Here is a 21787-nt window from a genome sequence, read left to right on the forward strand (position 1 = left end):
ACCACTAAAATGCAGCCAGCTTTGGGATGGAGCCAGCCGTGGTGCTCTGAACAGCTGTCCCTTGAACACAGCCCTACAGTGTAGTTACTAAGGGCTAGGTGCACCAGGGGACTTAGGGCTTGCAATACCTAACTTGTAGGCACTCTGCCGCCCAGTGAGTGCTCATCCCGGAGTTAGCAACCCAGGCTCCCTATACACTGCATGGGGAGAGCTAGGGGCCCAAAAGTGTGAGGCACTGAAGCCGGCAGGCTGAGCAGGAGCCGTCTAAGCGAGCCAATGGGAAGTGCTGACGGGAGGGGTGTGCCATAAGCCACGCCCCCAAGAGTAAGACGTGCCTAAGGCCAGGTGGGAGGGACATGCCTTGCTCCACTCAGGATTCTCAGCCAGCAACCCACTCTTGGCACTGGGGGCCTCAGCCAGGGCAGCCCTTTTGCAGGAAAAATGAAAGTGTGAGAGCAATCCCCCCCCCCGCCCCCCAAAGAGGTGAAAGTAATTTAAAGGACTTACCGGTACTTCGGAGTCCTGAGCAGGGGATGTGGCCTCAACCGGAAGAGGCGGGGCCTTTAAATACCAGGGCCCTTTAAATCACCCCCACAGCTGCCAGCTGCAGAGGCGGCTGGGAGGTCCGGGGCTCAGGGGCGATTTAAAGGGCCCGGGGCTCCGGCCACCACTACCACAGCGGAGCTCTGGGCCCTTTAAATCACCACCGGAGCCCTGCTGCTGCTACCCCGGGGCTCCGGCGGCGGGGCTCGGGTGGCACTTTAAAAGGCCCGGGGCTCTGATCGCTGTAGGGAGCCCCGGGCCCTTTACATCGCCCGCCTGGGGAAGCCAGTCCAGTCCGGCACAGTGTATTGGCTCTTGCTGGCACACCGTACAGGACTGAACCGGCTTACCTTCACCTCTGCCCCCCCGCATTATTGCCACTAGGCCAGGACACTCCCTGGGGATGTGGGGGACCTGGTTTCAAATCGGCGCCAGAATGCCACCCCTAGGACTGTGCTGCCCCAAGCTCCTGCTTGTTTTGCTGGTGCCTAGAGCCGGCCCAGGAATCAGGAATGTGCTCTTGTTCTCACTACTCTTCGTGGGGCCGGAGCACCCGGAGGCCCTACTTAGATCTCGCCAGCGCGTTTTACAACGGTGCTGCAGCCAGCTCTGCAGAAGGAGAGTTGATCCACTTTGTCAGTAGCATGGGGGCATCACCAACGCCTGGGTCAAGCGCCAAGCTCTGCCAAACCTGGCACCAAGGCTCTAAGCAGAACTGCGCCCAGCTGCGGGGCTCTGAATCGCAGGGCCCGTACTGACGGGCTGCTCAGGGGTTGTTTTTTATAATTTATCAACTAGCGTCATTTTCCATGTGGGCAGGTGAGCGAACCTGCAGGTACGTGTTACATATCAAATGGGCGGATGGGAGAACAGCAGCATTCACAAGGAAAGGGGAATCCAGAGCAGGTGTCGTTTGGTTTCCCTGCTAGCACCACACAGCTGCCTACGCCTTCTGTCCCGTAATAGATACATAGCACTCCCATCCTGACTTCCCTCTGCAGAGCTCAGGGTGTTTCAAAGGTGATTTTTTGGGGCACTCCGATTTCTGGGATCCCAGCATGGCACACTGCATGCTGCCCTCCCTCTCTCTGAAAATCGAGCCCTTTCGACATGTGTCAAGTTGGACGTCCAAAATCCTTAGCCACGTTAGGCAATCTTGGCCTGTGAGTTTAGCGAACGTGTGTAAGCTCACGCAGCAAGACAGTGACTGAGGCAGGAAGAGAACCCAGGCGTCCTACCTGGTTTCTGTTGTAGCTGATGGATCACACTGCCTCCCGCCACATGGCCACTGCAGCACCTGGGCATGCATAACCCTAGACACAGGCGTCTGTGCTCTGGAAGGCAAAGCATCTCCCCATCCCCGCTCCCCAGGCAGGATGAAAAATTCAAGTTACTCAGCTGCAGTATTGCCAGCCCTACATTTACAAAAATGATGAGTCAGGCTCATAAAAAAATCGTGAGGTTGGCTTTAAATCGTGAGACTGAATAGATTCGCTGTTCCTTTTATTTGTCTTCAGTCTTTTGAGCCTTGAGGGTGCACTGAGGACACAGTTTGAAGCGTTCTCCGTGGCCACGAAGGCTAGAAACTTACTTCTTGTTTAAGAATGAAGTGTGAAATCATCACTCCTCCACTTGACACCAGGAGCTGGGGCTTTAAGGGAAACAATAATTATCATCGGATGCAGGAAAAGACCCTGAGTCTTGGGAACACTGCGAGCAATGTGTCTATAACCTGGAACCGGCTGTCCTTGATTTCCAGGGGCACAGGCTAGCACTTCCTTGCAGCGTGGTTATAATTCTCGGTGGCTTGCAATATCCTCCTTGGGGCCTGAAAACACCACTTCTTCCTCAGGCCAGCACGTGCTTTCCCACTTGGCTGTCACCCGTTCCCCTTGTTTCTAATGTTTGATTCCTTTCCTGGGCATGTGCCTGAGCTATTCCTTGTGGTGCGTTGCTGCAGGAGAGCAGCACAAGAGCACTAGGTCGTTGTTTTTTATAGTCCCCCCTCCCCCCGAAATGGTTTTTGGATGGTTGGTTTTTGCTGCCAAAGAGTTGGCATTGAAATAAATACACTGCTAATGCCAGGGGGTGGGGAGAAGGTGACTTGCTGAATCAAACGACCAAAGCAAAGACGTTCAGAATTACGGCTTTAAATTTCATATTTGCCCCTCGCCATTGGGCAAGGGCAGTACGGCACACATGATGCCTACAAGGGAAAGTGTTACCTAGCGGTCCGATGTCCAATCTGGGACCCCCAAAATGTCTGAATTCTGAGCTGGCCTGGGACTCCCTGCGTGGCCTTGGGAACATCCCATAAACGCCCATGGGCACAAGACTACCACTTCCCTACCTGTCAGGGCGCACGGGAGGCGGCAGCTTGTTCCTGTCTGTGAAAAGAGGGGATTGTTATAAATCACCCTCTGTCTGGAGGCTTGTTCAAAGCTCAGACAGCATGGGATGTTTGAGGACCATTGTCATGGACTTTTTCCGTCTTTCCCATCTAATTACCAGGAGATGGTCATGTAAATGAAATCATCTCCTCAGTCATTGGGCTGCTCCTCCGAAAGCTGTCACTGAACAAGCTGGTGAAGAACAGGCTGATTAGAAAAGGAGCTGGGTGCAGCTATCCACATGCAAATGCCCTGGTAACCATCATGAAGGGTTTTGGCTTCACAGTGGTTACTGTCATGGCTGCTGCTATGGTCCTGGTTTCCAGCATCCTAGAGGCTGCTCGGACAGCTGGCTTGGTTATTTAGAATTTGCAGAGCAGAATGGAGCTGAGCTCTTCCCCCTCCCCTCCACTTTCTATCTCCCAGCATGTCCCATATTGCAGAACAGATGGAGTGGGTGATGGGGGAGCCCCGTGCTCTCAGAGTTACCTCCCTCCACCCAGGGGAAACCTCAGTTGTGGCTGCTGGGTGCTGGCTCCTTTGTGCCACTCCGGTGCTCCAAAGGGTCTGGAACCAGGAGAGAGAATCTGGCCCTGACTCCCCACCCCCGCCTTCACACAGACTGCCAGCCCTCGGTCCAGGACACTGAGCTCAGCACCTCTGAAATCCAGGTACCTGACGTAGGAGTCAAACTATGACTAAGGAGCACAAGCTGCGCATGGTGTCCAAACACAAGAGCACAGGTTTCCTGTGACTGATTTGATCTCCCCTGAGAATATGTCTGTTCACACTGACAGTTTGCATCTCTGTGTTTTTTAAACTCCCTCTATATTTAGCACCTGTGTGACTGTACCCGACAACGGCTTTTTTTATTTTTACGGTGTGGGGAGGCTACAGTGTTGGCTGATAAATCCAAAGTGCAGTGAGACATCTGTCCTTCAGAGCCACTTGCGTCAACTCCCCCCTCCCAAACTCCATCACCCTGGCTCGCCCCTCCGGCTGCTGACTCCGGCTCTGCCTGCCTGCTCGCATGTGGGACGTGCCTGCTTTTCTGTCTTAGCTCCTCTGCATGGGTTCCTTGCTGATGAACATTAGTTTGGAAATGGCTCCAGCACCAGGTGAGTTTGGGAATACAGTTCAGGGAATTATAGGAATTTGACCCCTCTACCCACAATTCTCTTAGTCTCCTGGAGGCCCCCACAATCTGGAGTAAGAACTGCCCAGAATGCAGCTGGCCTTGGTGCAGTGCCAGGAAGTCTGGGGCACCTCCCCATAAGGCAGTGCGCTCCCAGAAACGCACACCATGCAGTGTGGACACGTGGCTCAATTCCAGACAGCCTGCACGGGTGGCATCATGCCAATGCAAACACACCCAGGCTGAGCTAGAGGCATCGGTTCAGCTCCAGCTATGCAAGTTACAGCAGAGGAGCTGTCATGCCCAGCCATCCCTGAGCTCCAGCCCTGCCATTCTTACTGCCATGTCACTCGCTGGGCCTCCTTTTATGCTCAAGGCTACTCCCGGTGAGTCAGGAAGGCAGCATCAGCCCCTGTTTGCGAAACGCCCCTTTGCTCCCTCTGAAAATGACAAGCATTTACTGACCTGCTCAGTGCAACATTCTGTTCTGATGAGGAGTCACTTGCACAAGGCTGATGCCTCCCCAGCCTGCCCTTCCCTCAGGTGACACCAAGGTGAATCTGGTCACTGACCCCAGGGCCAGACCCTGCAGCCCCGACTCCCGGGACAAGTCACCTGGACATGTCCGTGCGTGAGGATGTTCACGTGAGGGCTCCAGGATTGGGTCCCACAACTTGACCTCCCTGGTGCAATGCCCCTGAGAGCCAGGGTGTGACGCCAGGGATGGGTTTGGCCTCTGGACCCCACAGAGGGGTGTGGGGGGGAGGGCTGGATTTGTTTCTAGCAACAGGAAACAAAGCATCTTTGTGGCTGGAGAGCATTGCCACTGTATTTCCAGTAACACTTCCTCCTAGTTTCCGAGCGATGGAACTGGCCAGGAAGTTTCATTGTGAGCTAAAAGGAGCCAGATTTTCATAGGTACCCATAGTACCTCCACTTGAGAACAATGGAAAAGCAACCACTCGGTAGAACAATGGGAGCTGCTGCCTGCTGAACCGTTATGGAAACGTGGCCATGACCTGCTAGTCCTGGAGCAAATGGTTATCCAGAGTTTGAAGGAGAAAGAATGAACTGGGCGGTTCTTGACATAGAAAAGTGATGTATGAGAGGCCATATCCTCGCTTCTTTGAAGCCACAGGCAAAATTCTCCATTGATTACAATGCAAATTTTGACTCACCTTAAAGGTGGTTAGGCAAGATCTACACTGGAAACTTTTCCTGGTCTAGCAATGTTAATAATTAGGGAAGTGATATTTTTGGCACATTTCTACCCTGGCGAAAGCCCTAGTACAGACACAGTTATATCAGAATAAAAGTGTGTTTGCTGGTGTTGCATTTATTTGCTTGGAGACTCAATATACGCTGTTTACTTTTTTGCTTATATAAACTGAATGCATCCGATGAGGTGAGCTGTAGCTCACGAAAGCTCATGCTCAAATAAATTGGTTAGTCTCTCAGGTGCCACAAGTACTCCTTTTCTTTTTGCAAATACAGACTAACACGGCTGCTACTCTGATAAACTGTGTGTACACTAGGAGGGTTTGCTGGGACGGGGAAACCTCTTGCTGTGTAGATCTGGCCCAAGACCTGGTCTACACCTGCAGCTTATAAGCAGCAAGGGTGTGACACCCTCCACCCCCCGGGACACAGATATGATCACAAAACTCCCAGCAGCTAAGCCGAGAGAAGAGGGCACAGCTGCCGTCATTCAGGGAGCTGGTGCACACTGGAGAAAAACTCCTTCTGTCAGAGTATATGCAGCGTCTACAGTAGGGGACTGCTCAGACGTAGATATACCAGCCTCTGCTCTGTAGCGTAGGCCCTTGTCTGGTTAGACTGTGATCTGACCTAGGCTGGTGTAAATCAGGAATAACTCTAATGAATTCAGTGGTGTCAGAGTACCTTAAAACCCAGAGTAAGATCACAAAGAGGCCCTGAAAATTTTATTTTCTATTGAAATTAATCACCTTTTCTCTGTGAAACTAAAAAGAAAAAAACCCTCCCATGCAAATGTAGAGCTTTCAGTGTGTGTCACAAACCATAACTGTGGCCCTGGAGCAGCACTGGTCTAATAGCACCTGGCTGCTCAGAGAGCAGCTGCAGCCATTAGCAGGACAGATGCTTTAACAGGGCAGCAGCCCAAAGGAAGTGATGCTGCGTTCTCATTGGAACCAATTCATGGCAATGTACATTCTTCCAAACAAAGGTCTGGATCTTCCACCCTTTCTCTGCATAAGTAGTTTTATTGACTTCCCTGGAGCTACTCACATTGCTAAGGCCTTCAAAGGTCAGACACACAATAGGGAGATAATTTTGCTGGTGTGCGTTACTGTCTGGAGACATAGACTATTGAGAGGGCACTGGGCTCACACTCAGGTGGGGAGCCCTTGATTAATTTCCGGGCTCTGCAGTTAGGAAATCACTTCACTGCCCTGTGCCTCAGTTTCACCACACTTGTAATCTGTGGATGATACTGGCCTCATTTGCGAAGCATGTTGAGATCTATCGAGGAAAAGGACTAGAGATTATTATTATTAAACTGAGGCCATCCCATTTAACATTGGATGTGGTTGAAACAAACCTGAATTTTTCAATTCAACATTCGGCTTTTTTACGGAAAAATTCAAAATGAAAATTTTCAAAACATGATTATTTTTATTTGTTTTGGTGAGAAAAAAAACCCTCTTCCTCTCCCTTTTATATTTTTCTAACTTTTTCAAGTGGAGAGACAAGTGGTTGGAAAATGAAAGTGGCTTTTTCCTCTGAATAGAACTGACATTTTAACAAAAATCAAAAAAATTGCAATATTTCTGTTTCAATTTTTCTTGTTGAAAGCTGAAATTTTATGATAAAAAATTGTGTTCGTTTCACACAAACTTTCATGCAGAGGAGAGCTAGGTCTGGTCATGACGGTGCTTGATCAGCAGCTCCATGGAAATGCTTTTCCACAATGGTGCAAACTCAGGACCAATGAGGGTGCATCCTGGCAATACACAATGCCTGCATTTACCCTGCCCTTGGGACTCATGCAGGCAACGGCTATGACAGTAACCATTGTGAAGCCAAAACCCTTCCTGATGCTTACCAGGGCATTTGCATGTGGATAGCTGCACCCATTTTCTAATCAGCCTGTTCTTCACCAGCTTGCTCAGTGACAGCTTTCGGAGGAGCAGCCCAATGACTGAGGAGATGATTTCATTTACATGACCGTCTCCTGGTAATTAGATGGGAAAGACGGAAAAAGTCCATGACAATGGTCCTCAAACATCCCATGCTGTCTGAGCTTTGATCAAGCCTCCAGACAGAGGGTGATTTATAACAATCCCCTCTTTTCACAGACAGGAACAAGCTGCCGCCTCCCGTCCGCCCTGACAGGTAGGGAAGTGGTAGTCTTGTGCCCATGGGCGTTTATGGGATGTTCCCAAGGCCACGCAGGGAGTCCCAGGCCAGCTCAGAATTCAGACATTCTGGGGGTCCCAGATTGGACATCGGACCGCTAGGTAACACTTTCCCTTGTAGGCATCATGTGTGCCGTACTGCCCTTGCCCAATGGAGAGGGGCAAATATGAAATTTAAAGCTGTAATGCTGAAGCCATAATCTCTGCTTTGGTGGACACTAGCCAGACATGCCATATACCGTATTTATCTCGAGAGCACACACGTTCTGGGATGAACCATACTGGGTTCAATTCATGGTTATTAGAGCTACATAGGGCCAGTGGTGCCAGCAAGCACTGGTGGAAGTTCTGGCTGGATCCCTCTCTCCTGTCCCCAAAGGTCTTCAACTTTGGGGGCAGGCGAGAGGCAGGAAAAGGCTGGAGGGAAGTTGCAGTTTGATTGCTCTAGGAATCCCTTCTCAATAGATAGTATTGTGAAGATGGACACTGTATGCCCTTGCTATGGTTGCCTGGCTACACTTGCCAAGGGGCAGCATTGGAGTCTCCCCCATCCCCTGCCATTGGCAATGTCTTTATTGCAATGCCAACACTTTGTCCCCAAGAAACAGATGCTATTTTTGTGGGACCTATAAAAAACAACGACCTAGTGCTCTTGTGCTGCTCTCCTGCAGCAACGCGAGGAATGGCTCAGGCACATGCCCAGGAAAGGAAACAAACATTAGAAACAAGGGGAACGGGTGACAGCCAAGTGGGAAAGCACACGTTGGCTTGAGGAAGAAGTGGTGTTTTCAGGCTCCAAGGAGGATATTGCAAGCCACTGAGAATTAAACCCACACTGCAAGGAAAGAGCTAGCCTGTGCCCTTGGAAATCAAGTGCAGCCGGTTCCCAGTTATAGAAACTGAGCTGAGTGGCTTGAATTTTTCAGCATGCCGGGGGAGGGGAGACACTGCGCCTTTCAGAGCACAGAAATTTGTGTCTAGGTAGTTCATGCAGAGGCTCTTCAGTGACTCTGGGCAGGGAGGCAGTGGGGTCTATCAGCTAGAACCAAGAACAAGCCGGCAGGATGCAGGGGTTTCTTGTCCTGCCTCTGTCACTGGTTTGCTGTGTGATCTTACACACGTTACCTAAACTCACAGGCCCAAACTGTCAAAAGTGGCTAATGATTTTGAGTGCCCAACTAGAGACCCCTCAAATGGGCCCAATTTTCACAGAGGGGCAGCACTTGCTGAGAGTCAGGCCTTTTTAACATGTGCCAGGATGGGCTCCCAAAAATTGGTGTGCCAAAATCACGTCGCTGTTGAAAATCCTGGTATCAATTTCCCCCTTGTAAAATGGGTGCGGTGATACACAGGGGTGGTAAGAGGCTTACTTTGCTAGTGTGCGAAACACCTTGTGTTCCTCAGAGGAAACTGCTTAGTTCCACAGTGAACCAAACCACCCCTGCTCTGGAGCCCCGTTCCTTGTGAATGCAGCTTCTCTTTCATTGTCCCATTTGCTTCAGGTTCTGCACCTCCCCTCATGGAAAGCGAGCCTATTTCACTAACTGTACAGAACCCCCTTGGACAGCAGCTCAGCTGGGGACATGCTGCTCCGAGTTGGCTGATGTGTTTGCAGAGCCATTGGCTATTATCTTTGAAAATTCCTGGCAATTGTGGGAGGGCCCGGATGACTGGAAAAAGGCAAATGTAGTGCCCATATTTTAAAAAGGGAAGAAAGAGAACCCGGGGAACTACAGACCGGTCACCCTCACCTCAGTCCCCAGCAAAATCATGGATCAGGTCCTCTAGGAATCCATTTTGAAGCACTTGGAGGAGAGGAAGGTGATCAGGAACAGTCAACATGGATTCACCAAGTGCAAGTCATACCTGACCAACCTGATTGCCTTCTCTGATGAGATAACTGGCTCTGTGGATATGGGGAAAGCGGTGGATGTGATATATCTTGCCTTTAAAAAGAACAGGAGTACTTGTGGCACCTTAGAGACTAACAAATTTATTTGAGCATAAGCTTTCGTGGGCTACAGCCCACTTCATCGGATGCACAGAATGGAACATATAGTAAGAAGATATTTATACATACAGAGAACATGAAACAATGCGTGTTACCATACACACTATAACGAGAGTGATCAGTTGAGGTGAGCTATTACCAGCAGGACAGAAAAAATACATCTTTTGTAGTGATAATCAAGATGGGCCATTTCCAGCAGTTGAAGCACTTAGAGGAGAGGAAAGTGATCAGGAACAGTCAGCATGGATTGACCAAGGGCAAGTCATACCTGACTAATCTAATTGCCTTCTATGACAAGATAACTGGCTCTGTGGATGAGGGGAAAGCAGTGGACGTGTTATTCCTTGACTTTAGCAAAGCTTTTGATATGGTCTCCCACAGTATTCTTGCCAGCAAGTCAAAGAAGTATGGGCTGGATGGATGGACTATAAAGTGGATAGAAAGCTGGCTAGATTGTCAGGCTCCCTCAATGGGGAGGGATAGCTCAGTGGTTTGAGCGTTGGCCTGCTAAACCCAGGGTTGTGAGTTCAATCCTTGAGGAGGCCATTTAGGGATCGGGGGCAAAAAAACCAATTTGGGGGATTGGTCCTGCTTTGAGCAGGGGGTTGGACTAGATGTCCTCCTGAGGTCCCTTCCAACCCTGATATGCTATGATTCTATGCTATGCTATGATTCAACGGGTAGTGATCAATGGCTCCATGTCTACTTGGCAGCTGGTATCAAGCAGAGTGCCCCAAGGGTCGGTCCTGGGGCCGGTTTTGTTCAATATCTTCATGGATGATCTGGAGGATGGTGTGGCCTCAGCAAGTTTGCAGATGGCACTAAACTGGGAGGAATGGTAGATACGCTGGAGGGTAGGGATAGGGTACAGAGGGACCTAGACAAATTAAAGGATTGGGCCAAAAGAAATCTGGTGAGGTTCAACAAGGACAAGTGCAGAGTCCTGTACTTAGGATGGAAGAATCCCATGCACCGCTACAGACTAGGGACCGAATGGCTAGGCAGCAGTTCTACGGAAAAGGACCTAGGGGTTACAGTGGATGAGAAGCTGGATATGAGTCAACAGTGTGCCCTTGTTGCCAAGAAGGCTAACAGCATTTTGGGCTGTATAAGTAGAAGCATTGCCAGCAGATCAAGGGACTTGATCGTTCCCCTCTTTTTGACATTGGTGAGGCCTCATCTGGAGTACAGTGTCCAGTTTTGGACCCCACACTACAAGAAGGATGTGGAAAAATTGGAAAGCGTTCAGCGGAGGGCAACAAAAATGATTAGGGGACTGGAACACATGACTTATGAGGAGAGGCTGAGGGAAGTGGGATTGTTTAGTCTGCAGAATAGACAAGTGAGGGGATATTTGATAGCAGACTTCAACTCCCTGAAGGGGGTTCCAAAGAGGATGGAGCTCGGCTGTTCTCAGTGGTGGCAGACGACAGAACAAGAAGCCATGGCCTCAAGTTGCAGTGGGGGAGGTCTAGGCTGGATATTAGGAAAAACTATTTCCCTAGGAGGGTGGTGAAGCACTGGAATGGGTTACCTAGGGAGGTGGTGGAATCTCCTTCCTTAAAGGTGTTTAAGCCCTGGCTTGACAAAGCCCTGGCTGGGATGATTTAGTTGGTGTTGGTCCTGCTTTGAGCAGGGGATTGGAAAAGATGACCTCCTGAGTCTCTTCCAACCCTAATATTCTATGATTCTCTGAATCCCTTGGTGCCAGATCCGGTTGGGTTCCAAGCAAAAGCTATTGCTCAAATAAATTGGTTAGTCTCTAAGGTGCCACAAGTCCTCCTTTTCTTTTTGCGGATACAGACTAACACGGCTGCTCCTCTAAAGGCAGCTGCTGTGACCCAAAACTCTCCGTTGCTTTAAATGAAAAGTTTGACCCCACTTAAAAATTATTTAGGCCAAACTGAAAGACAGCCGTTTGCCAGTATAGCAATATTGCTTAGGGGTGAGATTTTTAAAAATATTTTATCTAGCGTAAGTCCTGCAACCATAGGGGGGCCTTGTCTTAGCCCCATTAGCTGCTGCCGGGGTCAGCACTGGCAGGACTAAGGCCTCGCTTTGCAGTGAGGAAGGCAGAGCCGCTGCTGCAAAATGGAAATGCTTTTCCAAGGATTCGGGGCACTGGCTGCTCAGCGCCGTCAGAGGTCCCCACTTGTCTGGTTGTGGAGCAGCATTGGGTTTATCCCAATGGTTTTAGGTTGGTTAGACCTACTTTTGTCAAACGGGGACTGCCACTGAGCCCACCAAGGAGCTGGCTGCCTGGCCACACTGGACACTTCAGTCATACTGGAGACGACATAGGTGGTGATGTTGATACGTAGGGTTACCCAACACTGCATTCAGTGGCTTATAACGGCACCAAACTTTAACCATTTGGGCTCAAATTTCCCAGGCTTTAGGCCGATTTTTTTATTTATTTTATTTATTTATTTTTCTAGATGAAATGGTTCTGCTGTTGCAGAGATGAGACTGGGGAAATACATTGTTTTGCCCGCCTTAATTAATTGAGTGTAAGAATTTTTTTTGGCCGTTCTAGTACTTCCATACCTTGGAGCAAGGATTTGCAATGTGGCAGCCCTGGTGCCAGGGATGTGCCTTTTGCTGGCCCCATGGCTGTGCTCCCAAACATGGCCAAGTTACAAGCTTCTGGAAAAATCTCAGCATGCTGAGCCTGGAGGTAAGAAGGATTTCCCTGCAATTGTGCCTCCGGGCAGCTGAGGCTGCTGCACCAGGCACAGGAACTGAGCGCAGGGAAGCTGTCGCTCATGGGCTCTCAGCGACAATACTCTCATGCCCAAGTGCCAGAGGAGAAGGAACAGTCTGGCTGGAGTGCGGAGGAGGACAAATGGGGAGGGGAGGCAGCATAGGAGCCAGGATGAGGTACTGGGGCAGGAGCAGGTGGGTTTGGAGGTGCCCCTGATATTCCCCATTCCCAGGCGAGGTATTGCAGGCCCTATGGGCTTTGTGTGACTCATCCCATGCCAGTCTAGACTGGGACTCATAATTGAATTCCAAGGAGCTAATGATTTCCCCCAGCTCGGATTTCCCCCACTCACCACCCTGAGGCTTCCCTCACACAGGGCTCCCCGCAGCCGACTCTGGGCCAGGCCCCACGGCAGAGTGTGAAGTGCCTGGCTTTCATCCCAGACTTAGTGCTCACCTCTCTCCGGGTTTGGTTTTGGAAAGAGAAACCAGGCCTGGCAGCTGGTCAGGAGCCAGAGATGCACCAGGTGGCCCTGAGGATAGTCCTAGGGACCCTTCCCAGGGCGGCCCAGCAGCACTGGAGGAAGTCCCCTCGGCTGGCTCACCTCCTCCTCCAGCTGCACAGGAGGGAAGGGGATCCAGCCAGCTGAGAGAAGCCACTGCAGGGGGCCCATCTGACAGTGGAGAGCCAGAACAGTGCCCCAGAGCTTCCTTCCTCTCGGCATGGGCAAGGAAGTGCTGGGCTGTGCAGTGCCCAGGCCCTCAGTGCCAGGGCAGGGCGCAGCCTGGAGAGCGTAGGGAGATGGACCCTGCAGCTTCCCGTGGAAAGCCCTGGCATTGGGGCTGTCCCAGCAGGGGCAGGGGGCTCGGGGACAGGCTGGGGCCTCTAGTCCCCTCCCAGCCCACAGCACCAGAATGCCAGCAGGGGTCCCCAGCCCATGACCTCCTGTGCAGGTAGCAAGTCCCTGGCCATAGGGCCACCCTGCACTGCTGGGTCAGCTACAGCTGGGAAGGGAGGTGGTGGCTGCTGGGTCTCTGCTCAGAGATGGCCAAGAGAGGGGCTTGGCCTGCCCTCTTTGCACCCTGCTCCTGCCTCCCCTAGAGCAAGTGCTGCAGACCCACACTTCTTCCCCTGGGGCAGGGAGCCCTTTCTCATCACACAGGGCAAAGTGACTGCCCCAGGCACTCTGGAACAGGGGGACGAGCGGCCATGGCCCCATCGCTTTTTACCTTCCTTAAAAGCGAGTGATGAGGGGAAGGGGTGGAGAAGAGCAAGCGGAGGCAGGGCCTCGGGGTGGGGGAAAGAGGCAAAGTGGGGATGGGGTCTCGAAGGAAGAGACTACCTGAGAGCGGGGCGTGGTGGGGGAGCACACGGCCAGCACACAGCCAGCTTGTCTCATTCCTTATAGCCAAGTGCCCACTTGTGCCCCATGGGTCCACCTGTACAGGCAGGACTTTGAAGCTGACACAGGCCACATCTCACTGCAGATGTAGATCTGCGTTCAGACAGTCACAAAACTCAGAGGTGGCCATTGCTGGCCCTTACCGTTCATTTAGCAAAGCAAAGAGCAAGCTGAGCACCCATTTGAACTGATCGATAGACTTTAGCATTCAATGAAAGGACATTTTCAGTGAGCAAGATAAACTTTGCTACTCTTCACCTCCAGGTGCATAGCTGGGCTGAGACAGGTTTTTGTGCAGAGTGGGTGGTCGGGATGAATAACTGAATGGAAATACAATGAATGAGTGTTGAAAAATGCCAATATCTGCACAGTCAGCGCACAGACTGAGCGGAGGATCCCTGAATTCCTCCGCACAGCATTTAGCAGCCGTCCTATCTCACCTGCTCCCAGGAAGGGCACATTCCAGCAATGCACCGTGCAAACTGCCACCCAAAGAAAGGCAAACAAATGAAAAGCCGCCTGGACTGTGCAATCTGCTAAAGATAACACGCCCGCACAGCTGTTCACTCTAGCCATCAAGCAGGAGATTAGTGAAACCCAACAAGTCTAAAATCCACATGGGCCCTTAAAGGAATAAAACTGTCGGGTTAGGGTGAGACTTGTATGTATCACCTGAAGCAGTGTTCTTTTAAGCAGGCATCGTTCTATTTCTCAGCATTTCTCCCTGAAATTCGACTTGCTCTGAGCCACATTTCGATTTAGTTTGAAGGCTGGATCTGTCAAGAGTGAGTATGGTGCACCAACTACTAAAATAACTGACTATTTCAGAGAGCTGGCCGCATCTTTCCTGAAAAGAATGCAGCTCTATTGGAAAGTTGATTTCAGAAGGCATTACGCAATATCGGGCTCAAGCCCACACAAGCTCTTATTCACAAAAGTAACCCTTACATATGCGAACAGAGCCACTGCGGTCAATGAAACTAGTCACATTAGTAAGGACAGGAGAAAAAAAGCTTTGCAGGGTCTGGTTTATATTGTGTGCTCTTATGCCCTGATTCAGCAGAGCACATGCTTACCTCTAAGGATGTACTTAAATCGCATTGATTTCAATTAGACAGAGGCAACATGCTTAAGTAGTTTGCTGAATCGATGCCTTATAAAATGACTTATATTGACTCACATGCAACTTTGGTCCAAGAGCTACTCACTGCAAACCCACCTTTTAATTTTCACTTGATAGTAACCGAGTTGGATGCTATGTGCATCACTTCAGGTCTGATTGTGATGATGGCTTTGGTCCTGTCCATTGCAGATTGGTAACACGCTGTACTGTGAGGACCCTCCTCTCTGTGTAGCCTTCATTCTGTGTCCCCCAATTACAAGCAGAGTGCTGTCCTACCCATTGGTATTCCACTGGCATGCAAGGTTCAGATTGTCACCAGGACTCCAGGCCTTAGGAAGGTGACACGTTCTTTAGTTGTACTCCCTTGCAATATCTCAGCATACCAGTGACCTGCCCGTGCTTTGCCATGTTGTAACCTAAGCTAAACGACCAGCAAGGGGTGTAGCTCTAATAACAAGTATCAGGGGGTAGCCGTGTTAGTCTGCAGTTAGTCTTGCATCTGAAGAAGTGGGGTTTTTACCCACGAAAGCTTATGCTCAAATAAATCTGTTAGTCTTTAAGGTGCCACCAGACTCCTTGTTGTTTTAGCTCTAGGTAAGGAATTAAAGTAACACCCTTTGTGCCAATCACTGGCACGTACAACAATTATCTACTGTACAGAACATAGTGACAGGTTTCAGAGTCACAGCCGTGTTAGTCTGTATTCGCAAAAAGAAAAGGAGGACTTGTGGCAAATAAATTGGTTAGTCTCTAAGGTGCCACAAGTCCTCCTTTTCTTTGTACCGAACATAGTAACTCAACCTCCGAACACAGCCTATGGGATGAGACCATGGGGTCCATGTAGTACGCAGTGCGTTGCGGGCCCTAAGCAGAAATGTTGTTGGGCCCTCCCTGACACACAACACGTACTAATAATTAATAGGGGGCCCTAAGTCTGCTGATGCCCAGCGCCGGCTCCGCTGGTATGATAACTTGCCCCAGGCTATGGCGTGCAGCTGGTGCTTGAGAAGGAGCGAACAAACCCTTCAGGAATGTTTTTCCTACTAGAAAAGGACTACCTGTGGAATACTTGCTGCAGCTCACGAAAGCTCATGCTCCAATAAATGGGTTCGTCTCTAAGGTGCCACCAGTCCTCCTGTTCTTTTTGCGAAGACAGACTAACACGGCTGCTGCTCTGTTTCCTACTAGAACTTTCTGAAATTTGGTGACTTCGGTGTTCAGATTTCGAAGGAGGGAAAGAAATGAGCTTTCAGAGGCTGTAACAAACCACGACTCCAGCCGTCAGGAATGTGCATTTCTAAGACGTTGATTTGCCAGTTTAAATGAACTAAGCAGCAGGATAAGCAGGGGGCAATTAGTCATTGGAGCTGGAACAAACAGAGGGCCTATTAAAACACTTTGGTGTCACTCATTTGAAATAATACTCCAGCCCTGTTGGCCCAGGCAAGTAATACTTCAGCATTAACAGTTCTCTCCTTGTGCCATTTTCTCAAACGTCTGGGAGGTCATCGGCTTGCCCAGATTTATCACAGATGTTTCCTTCGTTTCACTAACGGGGTGAAATGTAGCTACTGCTACAGGGCTGTGTTGGAATACCCTGTGAGTGACCTTTGCTGCAGCTCACGAAAGCTCATGCTCAAATAAATTGGTTCGTCTCTAAGGTGCCACAAGTCCTCCTTTTCTTTTTGGAAAAGAACAGTGACCAAGAGATTCAAAGATAAGAGCCTCATGTCAGGCTTCTAAGTCCATATTTAGGCACCTAAAAAAGGACCCAGATTTTAAAGGTGCAGAGCATCCAACAGCTCCCTCTTGATGGCAACGGAGCTCCTGTGTGCTTGAATCTGTTGTAGGAGCTGCAGTGATCTGTATGCTCTGTATAACCTGTATGCTCAAAAGGTCTGTTACACCTTCCTCCCCACCCCACCCCACCCCCCACCCCCCGTTTTGTCTCCTCTCCCTCTTTGAATACCTGTGAAGTGGCTTTCCCCGTCCCCCTCCCTCCTGGAATGCTTGTGGGATGAATGGGCTGCTTGTACAGCTGGAAGATCAGAAGAGCTCCTGGGTAGACAAGGTGTCTGGGACTCTAATTAGGCAGCGCTCACACACCCAATGCATGGACACTGCATGGACACTGGCCGAGGTGGAGTGTGACCAACCAGACGTGGCCAAGTCATCTCTAGTCTCAGGCCATGAGGAGCAGGTCCTTAAAAGGGGAAGGGGCCATGTGCTCAGGAGTGCACTCACAAGCTTGTACCTCCCGTGAAGGCCCTTTGTCCAGACCGCCTGGCCAGTCGTTCGCCACGTTGCATTCCATCGTGTCTCGGGAAGACTCACCTTCATCACCCTGCCCATCGCTGCGCTGTGGGACACTTACCTTGAAGGATCCTGACATCTCCAGTGCTGGGCCTGTCCTGGGAGTGTGAGTATGCGAGTGTGAGTGTGACCCCTCCCCACACCTTCTTTTGAGCTTAGCCATCAGTGTAATAAACGTGCTGCTTTCTACCAAACTCTGGTGGGTCATTAGTCCTCCCTAAGCTTACTAGCTGCCCCAATTTCAGGTAACAGAATCAGGCTACCTAACTTCAGACTCTAACTTCTGAAACCCTTGGCCTGATGCCCTGTACTGTATTTATCCATAGGCCAGGTATATGACGGGCAGAAGCAGCACAACTGTCCCACATCCTAGCCACTGTGCCTCTCTTCTAGAAAGACAAGACTGCCAAGCAGCGCTAGGATGCTGATAAAGTTTGCAAATGACACCAAGATTGGGGGAGTGCTAAATAATGAAGACAGGTCACTGACAGGGAGCGATCTGGGTCACTTGGTAGGCTGGGGTCAAGTAAACAATGTGAATTTCAATATGGCCAAATGTAGTTATACAGCTAGGAACAAAGACTGTCGGCCATACTAATGGGATGGGGGACTCTGTTCTGGGAAGCAGTGACTGAAAAGGATGTGGGGATTGTGGTGAATAATCAGCTCAACATGAGCTCCCAGCAAGACACGGCTTGTGATTCAAAGGACTAATGGGATCCTTGCTCGCACAAGCAGGAGAATCTCAAGTAGAAGCCAAGCGGTTACTTTGGCACTGGTGTGACCACTGCTGGAATCCTGTGCCCAGCTCTGGTGTCCACTGTTCCAGAAGCCGGTTGGTAACTTGGAGAGGGGTCAGAGAAGTGGTAGATTTTCCATCACTGACCATTTTAAAATCAAGATCAGCTGTTTTTCTAAAAGCTCTGGTCTTAGTTCAAGCAGGAATCAATTCAGGGAAGTCCTATTAGCTTGTCACAATAGTCTGTTCTGGCCTATTAATCCAAGCATCTAGAATAAGAGCTGCTGCTTGGTTTGAGCCCCTGAGGAGGCAACAGACGTCTCACTTTGTCCTGCTCTGCCCTCAGTTCTCCCACACTAAGCAGCGTTGGTCCAGGTCAGTATTTAAGAACATAAGAATGGCCAGACGGGGTCAGACCAAAGGTCCATCTAGCCCAGTATCCATCTGCCAACAATGGCCAGTGCCAGGAGCCCCAGAGGGAATGACCAGAACAGGTAATCACCAAGTGATCCATCCCATCGTCCATTCCCAGCTTCTGGCAAACAGAGGCTAGGGCAGAGGTGGGTGGCCCATGGGACCGTCCTGTCTGGCCCTTGAGCTCCCGGCTTGGGAGGCTAGCCCCTGGCCCCGCCCCTGCTGTCCCCCCTCCCCTGCAGCCTCAGCTCGCCGTGCTGCCAGCGCTCTGGGCAGCAGGGCTGCGAGCTCCTGCTGGGCAGTGCAGTGGTGTGGCTGGCTCCAGCTGGGCAGCGCGGCTGCCAGTCCTGCTGCTCTGAGCGGCATGGTAAGGGGGAGGGGAGCAAGGAGGTTGGATAAGGGGCAGGGGGTCCCAGGGGGCAGTCACGGGACAGGGAGCAGGGGGCAGTTGGATGGGGCAGAGGTTCTGGGGGGGGCAGTCAGGGGACGGGGAACATGGCGGTGGGGGTTCGATAGGCATGGAAGTCCCAGGGTGGGGGCTGTCAGGGAGTGGAGGTGTGGATAGGGAGCAGGGCAGTCAGGGGACAGGGAGCAGGGGGCGGTTGGATAGGGGGTTGGGTTCCAGGGGGGCAGTTAGGGGCGGGGGGTCCTGGGAGGGGGTGGTCAGAGGACAAGGAGCAGGGGGAGTTGGATGGGTTGGGGGTTATGAGGGGGGCAGTCAGGGGGCAGAAAGTGGGAGGGGGCAGATGGGGGTGGGGGCCAGACTGTTTGGGGAGGCACAGCCTTCCCTACCCGGCCCTCCATACAGTTTTGGAACACCGATATGGCCCTCCGGCCAAAAAATTTGCCCACTCCGGGCTAGGGACACCATCCCTGCCCATCCTGGCTAATAGCCGTTGATGGACCTAACCGCCATAAATGTATCTAGTTCTTTTTCTAAGCCTGTTATAGTCCTGGCCTTCACAACATCCTCTGGCAAGGAGTTCCACAGGTTGACTGTGCATTGTGTGAAAAAAATACTTTTGTTTGTTTTAAACCTGCTACCTATTAATTTCATTTGGTGACCCCTAGTTCTTGTGTTATGACAAGGAGTAAATAACATTTCCTTCTTCACAGTCTCCATACCAGTCATGATTTTATAGACCTCTATCATATCCCCCCTTAGTATCTCTTTTCCAAGCTGAAAACCCCCGGTTTTATTAATCTCTCTTCCTACGAAAGCTGTTCCATACCCCTAATCATTTTTGTTGCCTTTTTCTCAACCTTTTCAAATTCCAATATATCTTTTTTGAGATGGGGCGACCACATCTGCACGCAAGATGTGGGCGTACCATGGATTTATACAGAGGCAACATGATATTTTCTGTCTTATTATCTATCCCTTTCTTCATGATGCCCAATGTTCTGTTCACTTTTTTGACTGCCGCTGCACATTGAGTGGATGATTTCAGAGAACTATCCAAGCTGACTCCAAGATCTTTCTTGAGTGGTAACAGCTCATTTAGACCCCCCTCATTTTATATGTATAGTTAGGATTATGTTTTCCAGTGTGCATTACTTTCCATTTATCAACATTGAATTTCATCTGCCATTTTGTTGCTCAGTCACCCAGTTTTGTGAGATCCCTTTGTAACGTCGCAGGCTGCTTTGGATTTACCTAGCTTGAGTAGTTTTGTATCATCTGCAAATTTTGCCACCTCACTGTTTACCCCTTTTTCCAGATCATTTATGAATATGTTAACTAGGACTGGTCCCAGGACAGTCCCCTGGGTTACTATTTACCTCTCTCCATTCTGAAAACGGACCATTTATTCCTACTCTTTGTTTTCTATCTTTTAAGTAGTTACTGATCCATAAGAGGACCGTCCCTCTTATCCCATGACAGCTTACTTTGGTGAGGGACCTTGTCAAAGGCTTTCTGAAAATCTAAGTACACTGTATCCACTGGATTCCCCTTGTCCACATGTTTGTTGACCCCCTCACAGAATTCTAGTAGATTGGGGAGGCAGGATTTCCCTTTGCAAAAAACATATGGACTCTTCCCCAACAAATCATGTTCATCTCTGTGTCTGACAATTCTGTTCTTACTGTAGTTTCAATCAGTTTGCCTGGTACTGCAGTCAGGCTCACCAGCCTGTAATTGCCAGGAGCTCTGGTGCCTTTTTAAAAATTGCCATCACATTAGCTGTTCTCCAGTCATCTCATACAGAAGCGGATTTAAAGGACAGGTTACAAACCACAGGTAGCAGTTCTGCAATTTCACGTTTGAGTTCCTTCAGAACTCCCAGGTGAATAGCATCTGCTCCTGGTGACTTATTACTGTTTAGTTTATCAATTTATTCCAAAACCTCCTCTAATGACACTTCAATCTGTGACAGTTCCTGGATGGGAGACCTCCATAAAGTGCTGTTGGGGTAGCAATAGGCAGCACGTTATCCCCAAAGTCAGCCTGACCTTAGCGCTCACCTTGCTGCTGGAAAGGCCTGGGCCCCGGGCAAGGCTGGGGTGGGGGGCTTTCCAGCATCTGAGCCTGGGGCAGGGGGAAGTGGCAAGGGAATTGCAATAGCAGCTTGACACAACCTGTCCAGGAGCGACTCCCTAGGGCACTGGCCCCACCAGCTTCCCAGCTCCTCTGAGTCCCTGGAATGTCAGATGGTATCTGGAACAGGGGCCAGGATCTGGCATGTAAGACCAATGTCCTTGCAGCCTCTGGGCGTTAGAGAACTTATAGGTGGGGGAGGTGATGTCTTCTGTCGGACCAATTTCTGCTGGTGAGAGCGGCACACTTTGGAGCTACACAGAGCTCTTCTGTGTAGAATGCCCATGGAGTCCTGGCCAGTGTCAAACTCAGAGACTGCTCTTTCTCCCCCTTACACCTGCCTTCTTACCCTTCTCTCCCCCACTACATTCCCTCTGCTCCTTTAGGGCTCTTTCCCTTCCACTTCTCCATCTCGTTTTCCGCTCCCCTCTTCCATCCATCCCTTTCACCTCTCCCCATCCTTGTCCTTTCCAGTTTCTCTCTCCCCTGTACCCTTCCATCTCCTCTCACCCCCCACACTCACCTTAGGCTGTCTACACTACAGAGACTATACCAGCTTAGCTACACCAGCATGGCCCTCAGCACAGACACAGCCTACACCAACGGAACGAGTTTGTCTGTTGGTACAAGAACACCACCCACCCAAACACCTTTCACTATGTCAACAGAGGCACTCTTCCATCAGGAAAGCTGCGTCTTTGCGGGGAGGGCCAGATACCTATGTTGGACAGGGGCGTGGTTTTTTCACACATCTGACAGAGGTAGCTATGCTGATATAAATTTTGAGGGTAGCCTGAGACCTAAGATGCAGAATTCTGTCCAGGTAAACAAAACATTTACTTTTGATCATTTCAAAACATTTTCTTTTGATTTTGATCAATTACAAAAGAGTAAATGTTTTTGCACTATAATTAGCTTACATTTTTTAATGAAAATTTGTTCGAATCCAGAAAACTGAAATTTTTAATTTAAAAGACTAATGCAATGGGATATTCTGACAATTTCAAAACTTTTTTTTCAAAACTTTTTTGTGCTGAGAAATTCGATGACTGTTGTATCAACCAGGCAAGGTACTG

This window comes from Lepidochelys olivacea (assembly GCF_965140295.1).
Source record: "Lepidochelys olivacea isolate rLepOli2 genome assembly, chromosome: 4".
Classification (NCBI taxonomy): domain Eukaryota; kingdom Metazoa; phylum Chordata; order Testudines; family Cheloniidae; genus Lepidochelys; species Lepidochelys olivacea.